The sequence below is a fragment of the Otolemur garnettii genome, unplaced genomic scaffold (genome assembly GCF_000181295.1).
Source record: "Otolemur garnettii isolate 467f Iridium unplaced genomic scaffold, OtoGar3 scaffold00021, whole genome shotgun sequence".
Taxonomy (NCBI): Eukaryota; Metazoa; Chordata; class Mammalia; order Primates; family Galagidae; genus Otolemur; species Otolemur garnettii.
Genome location: NW_003852416.1, coordinates 12,003,088 through 12,012,578, shown reverse-complemented (window position 1 = coordinate 12,012,578; position 9,491 = coordinate 12,003,088).

Genomic DNA, 9,491 nt, shown 5'->3' with positions numbered 1-9,491 from the left:
TCTGTGTCAGGAGCCGTAGCCTATAACTGTGTGTGTCTAATAGGCTTGTGTATCTGTGTTCTTCTGTGGTGCAGCTGCCAGTGAAACTTCTCTTTTGTATCTAATACCATATGCACTGCATCTCTGTGATAAAGAACAAAGCTTAGTAACTCCAATATGGTCCATCAGTGACCCTCAGTTCCTCTGTGTTGTCAAACCAGTCCTTGGAAACACGGGCGATAATTCTCTGAACTGTCTGCAGAGATTTTAGGGAACTATTAAAGAAACACTGAGGCCCATACTCCACTTGCAGATATCATAATTGCCATTTATTGCTTTGCAGTGGGGTCCAGAATGTGAGCTTTTCAAAACACCCCAGGTGACTCTAAGGTGCGGGCGTGGTTGAGAACAACCGCACCAGGGTCTCTGTCACTCTCCCTAGAAAGCAGCCAACTGCCTTCTTCGATTTCGCCATCGATAATATCAGAGGGGCCATACACTGCTACACGCAGAACCCCCTCCACACACACATACACTTTCCTGCTGGGGAGGGAGGTGCCCCACCTGACTGAACCCAGTGAGTCAGCACTCTCCAAATTACCTGTGAGAGCAACTGAGGAAAGCCTCTCCTCCAGGCCCAGGCCCAGGCCTCTCACCCAGCAGGCATTCATTTCCTTGCACATCCATGTCTGTCTAATTAAAAAGATGTAGTGCTCCCTTAATTTCCATATAAACTCATCACATTTACTGCAAGTGTTTGCCAAACCAAAGGAGGATTTATTAGTGTAATAAACCAAGTGCTTCATAAAAATTTAAATACATTTTTGAGCATTCTTTACCAAGAAGAAAATGTTAGAAGAAAAGAGACCCAGAATGAATGAAATCTTTCTTCTGTGGGAGTGGGGACTAAAGATGGAAATTAGAGAGAAACCAAGAAGAGGGAGGAAAAGAGATGAAACCTCAGACACCCAGAGCCCGGGAAGCGAGGCCAGCCTCGCCCATAAGAGGCTTTTGTACATATTTTAAATAGACCCGTCTTCCCCCAGGATTCAACCCTACCTACCTTCAGAGAAGGACACCCTGTGGGTTAACACCCTGTATTAGAAGAACAGGAACCTGCTGGGAAGGTTTTAAGGAGGCCCAGGCTAGTCTCTCGCTTGTTAGTCACTGTACAAAGTTAATTACTATGGGTTAAACCACAAGCGTCCTGGGAGCATCTCAAATAGATTTTAGTAGCATAAATAACATCAGTCATCGCCCTTAAGGAGCTCATATCCGAGTTGATAGAGGTCTGCCATTTTCCCTCTCTGCTACGGAGCTTGGTTCCCAAACAGCTGGGCTGCTCCACTGGTAAGAATTTATTAGCTGTGTATGAATGGAATATAACTTACTTCTTAGTAAATATAAGCCTACCTCAGGTGCCACTAGGCAGACATAGTCCTAGACGTCTCTGTCCTGCTTGCCCAAATCAAGAGCAGGAAAAAATCATTCAAAGCAAGCCCACATCAGTTTTGCCCTCAATAAGAAGTTACCAGCATGCTCAGATGCTGTTCAAAACCTTCCAAGACAAGCCCTGGCTTGCCTTGAGCTATCCATAGCCTCACGAGCAGGTAACAGAGAAAGAAATTAAGAGGACAGCACATATTAGAAATAAAATATGTGCCAATTAGGATGTGCTCACCAGAAAGTTAATTTTCAAAGATTGTTTATTTAACAAAGGGTTTGAAAATGGAATTCTGTGCGGCAGCCCAGTAACATCTTCAAATATCTAAGTTCTTTGTGTCCTTCTGTTCTGCCATCCTCAGGGTACTGGCTTTTCCTTCTTAGATCACCATTGTGAGACGGCAGCCAGAGTGCCAAGCACAAGACCAAAGGAAACATGGCTTCCTAATGAAAATAGAACCTCTAATGCACCTAAGAAAATGTCTCTAACCTTAAGGTCAATAAAGGATAATTCCTCCACAGCTGTATGTGTTAAGGGATCTTTCCCAAATCTTTCCCTGAAAATTCTTATCCCCCTCTCCTCCCACCCACCACTCACCCCAGCAGAGCTCTTTTGTCTCATCATCCCCTGGGGATCTGATCATCCTTCACTCCGAGAGGGACAGAAAAATGAATGACGAGCAGAGGGCGACAGAGTTGCTACTTTCAATCCACTCCCCACCCCCAAACAGAAACCATGTTGTCGGGAGCCAAATGACGCCAGATGGCCGCCCATCCCCACTGTCTGGAGTATGCTAACCTTTATCAGATAAGGAGCTGCTTTTCCCTTATCAGACAAGGAGCTGTTCTTCCCAGAGAAGCCATAAAATGTTTCAGACACATCGTTTACATTCCCAGCAGGAGATTGATGCAAGCTCTAACTCCTGCATTCCTCTGCCCCCCACCTCTTGTCTTCTCTGAATGCTATAAAAACTGATCTGTTACCCCCATTAAATGAGGCCTTGACAAGAAATCTGCCTGGCCTCCTTCTCTTTCTCGCCCATTCTCTTTACAGGCTGGGTCCCCCTCGCCCCCCGAATAACCGTGTCCCGCAGGACGGGACACCATGTCATGTCAACAGGAGGGGAAATATACACAAGACCCAAGACCAGGGCGGGTAGCAACTGACATCTCCCCAGGACAGTCACCCTTGTCTGTCCCTTAACCCAGTCAGCAGAAAAAAATAAAAATGTCTCAACAGAGACATGAAAGTGAAATTTTTAAGAATGGGTTATAGCTTTCCAAGGTTTCTTCCTCAAAATGTGAGGAATGTTTCCCCACATCAGTTAATAATTTGAAACCTACAACATGAAAATAGGCCATAAATCCAGCCCCGTCCAAGTGGTTCCACAGAAGACTGGTCTGGCAAGGTGGGAGGAGAAGCCTTCACCTAGTTATACGTATAAATTTGGAGCTCTCATTGGGCATTAGAATACTAAAAGTAATGGTGAGTAACGCAGTAAATAAACACTGTTTAGCCAATGTTGTTCAAACCACCACCATGGTACGTGTGTGTGTAGCACCCCCACTAATGGCCCACGGAATATGCTTTGGTAAAGGTTGGCAAGTCATTTTTCCAATCTCCATTAGCCTGAAAGATGGACAAGATTCTGGTTCTTTACACACTACTTACTTTCTAAGGAGAGATCTCATTATATTACTGATAGCTCACATCGCTAGAAACTTACCAAGTTTCTTACCAAGTAAGAAAAAAGTACCAAGTACTTTTTCTTTTATCTTTCTCTGATACCAAGCAAGGCATAAATCTGGCTGGAGAAAGTGGCAACCTTAAACCCGTCCAATTAACAAGAATAAAGAATGGGTAACCATGCAGAGACCAGACTGAAAATAAAGCTCAGCACACTGGATGGTAACGCAGCAAAAATACTATTACTAGATGAGATTTAGAGAGATTATGAAAAGTGCCGACAGCCGATTCAGTCTGAAATTATTTCAATGAAAGCTTTCATTTAAGTGATTTTACGTAGGATTCTTGCCCAAATCCTGGCTGTAAAAATGGTTTTCAAGGAGAAAAAGAGCACTGAATTAAAGGAGATGAGAAGTTCTATCTTTTCCAGCCTGCCTGTTTCCCCCTCCTTCATCCTCAATCTCACCATGCAATGACCTAGCCAAGTTGGTATATGAAGCTATAGTTACAGAGACACTGTCAGAGGGCTCAGTCATACTGATTCCAACCTGGGTGTCCTGGAATGCTAACGCGCACAAACTACGCTCTTTTCTAGATATTCCATTCTACCTTTCAAAGCAAGTTTTCCACTGCTATCACTGCTGAGATAGGGAGGGAGACCAAAATCATGGTAGATCTACATGATTAAGAAGTCATTATTACAGAACTTCCAAGTACCTAAGAGTTTTCTAAATGCAAACCCCACAGAAATCCTCTCATCATTCAATGATGCTGTGGGAGGAACACTTTGATATTCTTTGAACAGAAACAACTCCAAGCACACTGAGGTACCAGAATGCATGCCGAGACTGGCAAGAGCTTCCACCTAATCACAAATGCGGACCCCTGTCAGTTAAAAAGTCAAGGCAGGCCAGAGGGTCACAAGCTACAAAGACCACCCTCAGTCACGTGTGCTTTCTAGGACTGTTACATTGTGTGCTAAGCATCAGAATAGCTAAAGTGAAAATTCAAACATCTTCAAAACTGTCATCCGAGATGGGATAATCCTCCTGCTTTATCACAGAAAATGGACTGAGCAAGAAATCTCTTGAAATACTTGTTACTTGTCCCCATCAATCCTGCATCACCTCATTTCATCTTCTCAACATCTTTCTTTGCTATCAACACTTCTATACTGATTAGCCCTTATAACCGAGGTGCTCCAAGTTCATCTTTAACTTATTTTCTTTCCCTACCAAAGACCCTCCCTAAGAACAGCAGCCTTGCTCTTGGCTGTATCACAGCACTCACTTACCAAATAGCATCTATTTGTTAAGTAAGCTAGGAAAAAACAATGATAAGTGATTTTTCAAACATTACTGAATAAACAACTACAAGGTCCCATCTCGTAAACTCAGGGCAGGGAATGAGGGGGAGGATCCATTGATTTGCCCACGATTATTAATGTGTTCAATGGCTGCAGAGCTTGAATTGAAGTCAGGATTTAACTCCTTCCTTATTTACAGAACTAAATACTTCTCCTCCTCCAAGCCACACTGCTTTGGCTATTGGACTATTTAGCTGTATTTGCCTCACTCTTTCCCATCTTCAGCCATATGCCTGCAAACTAACATTATCAGAGAGATCTCTGTTCTGTAAGTAGCTGCTCCTTCCTCAGCGGTTTCCTTACTCTTTTTAAGTTTTAATGCATAAATGGTAAAATTTATTTTTAACAAGTCATTTATGATATGAATGATTATCCTTTGGATCACAATACAGAAAACTGGATGTTATTTGAGTATACTCACGCCTAGTCTATAAAGCCTGGAGATCAATTTTATTGTCTTAAAGTATTGTGAAGTTTAACCAAACCTTCCCTTTTCTTTGTCTTTTTTTTAAGTCAAATACACATAGATTATGTATACATCAGTACTTCTACTAAACCTACCTATATTTACTCACACTTTCTTGTGAAAGATAGAACACAGCTATAGCCCAGGATGAAGCTTTCCTTACTTTTTCAATTCTCCTCGCAAAAACCACCAGGCTCTCACAACAACAAGAAAAACACAAAACAGAAATAACCCACAGTGGTAGGTGCCAGCCTCAGAGTAGCTGCTTCACAGGAGTTGTTTGAGATAAGGATTGATGAATCTGCTTATAGGTAATGAGAACAGCTACCCCGGAAAGGCACAGTTAGCAGGAGACACACAGGCAGCATTTCTTAGATCTCACTCAGAGCCCTGTGCGCAGGACATCTCCCAAGAACAGAGAAGAAATCTGAATTCAGACACCACGTCTCAACACTGAGCCAACCTGAACACAAGATTTCCTATAACAACCTCTCGGCTTCCACCTCAAGTTTCCACCTGGTACGCTGTCACTCACCCTTCAAGATCAGCCCATGTTTACCTCCTCTGTAACAATACTCTGGGGAAAGGGAGCCCACCCCGATGCGTTCTTATCACTTTTTTACATATGTTCTGCAACATTTATCCCAAAGTAACAGTCTTTGGTTAGTAAAACACACATATTAGACTGAGAGCCCCCAGAGAAGAGCATGCCTAACTTTGTCTAAGTCTCCCCAGTACCCAGCACACAGCCTGGGTGCACGGGAGGAGTTTGATAAAATATTTCTAACATTTTATTTCTGTAATACCACGCCAACACATAAAAACCCAAATAAAATATTCATAAGCTTGTATTACTCTTTCCCAGATGCACATGCTTGTTAAAAGGATAGCTGCAAATGAATCTCACAAGTCTATTATACAAAAGAGGCCCAGATCCAAAACAGTACATATTTATATGAAGTTCAAAAACAGGTGAAAGTAACTCGTGGTGTCAGAACTGCTGTTGCCATGGTTTGTCTTAATGTGACATATGCCTGGGCATCAAAGGGATTTAGAAAAAGTAAATGGTTACTTTTAACATTCACAAATATCATTACAAGTTGATGATCAGCACAACTAAAAGTGGCATTTCTCTGGAGATGTTTCTGGCAATTACATGACAATGAAAAACACCATGAAAGGACCATTCCGAGACATGAACATTCCTGATAGATGGTTTAAAAACGGTCCTAAGCTACCACATCCAGGATGCTTCTTTCAGGAAGTTGAAGTTTCCACAATCAGATTAAATTGTAGCAGTTTTCTCCAACTTAAAAGATGCAGAATTTTCTCACAACCTAAAACCTCCCCCCAGAAAATGGTTACTTTTACGTGTTCTATGTCTAGTCCAAATCGGCTGGTCCCTACTCTCCCCAGTTTCACCCACCCATAATCCAGCAGTCCCTTTCTTCTTCCCATAAACTGAGAGAGGGGTAAATCTTTATCTGCACTCTTCACCAGCAGAGATCAGGACATGGGAGGCTAGGGTGTGCTGGGCACTGGGCTATCTTGTCTTCCTGAGACTGGTCACACCAGAGGCTCACCCACAGTCTGGGAGTGCCAGGTGTGGCCACAGTCCCCAGCGCTATGAGAGATCCCCCTGAGCTTACACACATTAGTGCCCAGAAACAGGGAGTGTTCTAAGGATACTGTGCTTTGAGGCTCTCCTGCCGACCGGGGGGAAATTAGGGTAAAGGACAGGGCTCCCCCAGCTCATTACCCTACATTTACTAGACTTCTTTGGTTAACTTGAGTCCACCTGAAAGTCTAGAAAGTAGAGAGAAAGTTCCTGGGAGGAACACCAGCCTCCCCAAATTTAACTCTTCCACCTCTGTCGTCTATGACACGTGTGTGAGCAGGAAGACAGGTCACGTTGTCTGCTCACTCTGAGATTTCTTTCTGCATTGGGGTTTAGAAAAGAAGATGGGGACTGGGTGGGGTGGAGGTAGATCTTGCAGAAGGAAAAATCGCTTCGGTGTGGAAAATGGCAAAGGCTCTAGGTAGCAGCACTTCACAGTCCAGAAGCCTCGTCTGCCCACATTCTCCTGGGGATCACTCAGAGGGCGTAATCCTCTCCAGTCACCACCAACCACCCCCATCGGCCTCCAGCCCCATCACCTCTCCTTTGTTCATGTGGCTATGATGGCCAGAGCAGCCGGCCAGGGCTCGCGTGTGCTCCGAGTGACCCGTCAGAGCAGCTGGCCAGGGCTCGCGTGTGCTCCGAGTGGCCCATCAGAGCAGCCAGCCAGGGCTCGCGTGTGCCCCGAGTGGCCGTCAGAGCAGCTAGACAGGACTCCCGTGTGCTCCGAGTGACCGTCAGAGCAGCTAGCCAGGGCTCGCGTGTGCCCCGAGTGACCATCAGAGCAGCTAGACAGGGCTCGCGTGTGCCCCGAGTGACTGTCAGAGCAGCCGGCCAGGGCTCGCGTGTGCTCCGAGTGGCCCATCAGATGCTGCCTCAATTCCGCCCCAGGGCCCCTCCTTGAGGTTCCCTGGGGTTCCATCACAGTTTCGCAGTTCACATCTCGGCCTGAGCCAGCTCAGTGAACGGAGCACGTAGAGAGGGGCAAAGTGGAGGAAGCCTGGCCTCGAGACCCTTAATGACAAAAGCCTCCTGGGGTCGGGGTCTAGGGGAGCAGCAGGAGCCGGTAGCGTGCTCAGTCGGCCCCTGTCGCATTCCAGAAGCAAGAAGAACCGAGAGGGAATCCCAGACCCTAGACCCTAGTCTCCTCCAGGGGAGGATGCAGACATCCAGGACCCCGACTCCATCCACGTCGCGGCGCCCCACGTGGCACAGGAGTTGGCCGCTGGCGCAGAGCGAAGCACCGGGGCGGGACCGGGGCGGGACCGAGGCGGGACCCGAGGGACCCAGGGGAGGCCGCCAGCTGAGTCAGCCGAGCAGCACGAGGGGCCAGGAGTGCTGGGGTCCCTGGGCGCCTGGCTCCGCGCGGCCGCGAGGTGCCAGCAGACTGCGTTTGGCGACACAGCAGCCACGACCTCGAGGATTCTCTAAACCGGCGGGCTCTGGGATCCCACAGCTTGCACTACGTGGTGGGGTGGAAGCTTCCTGCTCTCCCTGTGCCTTGGGACTTGACCTGACCAGACCACAACTGTGTGTCCTGGCTTGGGCGGAAACTAGTGAGCGAATCTGTGGGCTGCTCTTCCCCAGGGCCTGAAGCCCTCCCCTCTCATTGCGCACCGCGGCTCATTTAAAGGAGCTCTTACCTTTGGCCACCAGCCACGCATTTTGTGAACATATATTTTGGCTTCCTCAAAACGCTGCAAACTTCTTAACGACGGAAAGATAAAATGGGGAGTTCCGTGAGGCAAGGCCCCCTGCTGAGCTTTGCTCACCACATACCTGCTTGACACTCAGTATGTCACAAAATTTCACGTGGAGAAGTACCCAGCCATACTGATGGGGCCTTCCCCTGCAGGTCTGGCCCAGGGCTGGTGACACGTGCCTTGTAATGTCTTGGAATAAAAGTAAATGAAGTTAACCAACTCCAACTCTAGTACTGGATAAGCGTGCCATTAGTTTATAGAGGATCCTTTATCTAGGTACCTCCAGGCGCCTCTCAGCAAACTGAACTTTAAAATGAAGGGGTTGGTTGGGTGACATCTCCTCCAGTACCCCCCCCAAAATTCTGATATTCCTCAAATCATATCAGCCCAGGACCTCTGCCACTACTTAAAAAGTCCAGATGAAGATCCACAGTGGGTGAATTTTAAAATGTTTTATATTATTAGATCTTTCCTAAAAAGCCAGACTGTTTTCTTTCCTCCAGCTTTAAGGTATAATGAACACATAAAATTGTATATATTTATGGTATATAAAGTGATGGTTTGATACATGCATACACCATGGAATGATCAAACCAAACTAATTAACACATGCTTTATCTCACACACTTTTTGTGGCAAGAACATCAAAGATTTGTTCCCTTGACAATTTTCAAGTGTACTATACATTATTATTAACTGTAGTCACCATGTCGTGCCATAAATCTCCAGAATTTATTCATCTTAACTGACACGTTGTGCCCTTTGACCAATACTGCCTTATCCCTTGTCCCTTCCCATGTGGATGGCAACTACAGCCAACCATTGAACTTGAACATGTGGATACTCAACAGACCGGTATCTGACTTAAAAGAGCACGGATTGTCCTTCTAGAAACACCCTTTTGTGGCCCTTGACTAGCGGTTTATCCTTGGAATGTAGTTCTGAGCCCTTCAATAAAAGTAACTGTTAAATTCTCCCTCATCACAAACTGCAGGTGTGCTTTATGACATCCAGTCCGGCATTTCTCTTCAGTAAATTTTCACAGCTTTACAGAATCGTTTGTATAAATGCCCTCTCTTTGTGTCCTACTATCTTCCTTTTCATCCTAGAAGAGGATGTTGAATTCCTCCAAGAGAGTAAAACCAGATTAAAAAGTCAGAAGCCCAAATGAATTCACCCAGGTCATACCTCCTTCCTTCCTGCACTAACTTATCACAGTCATCCCTTTG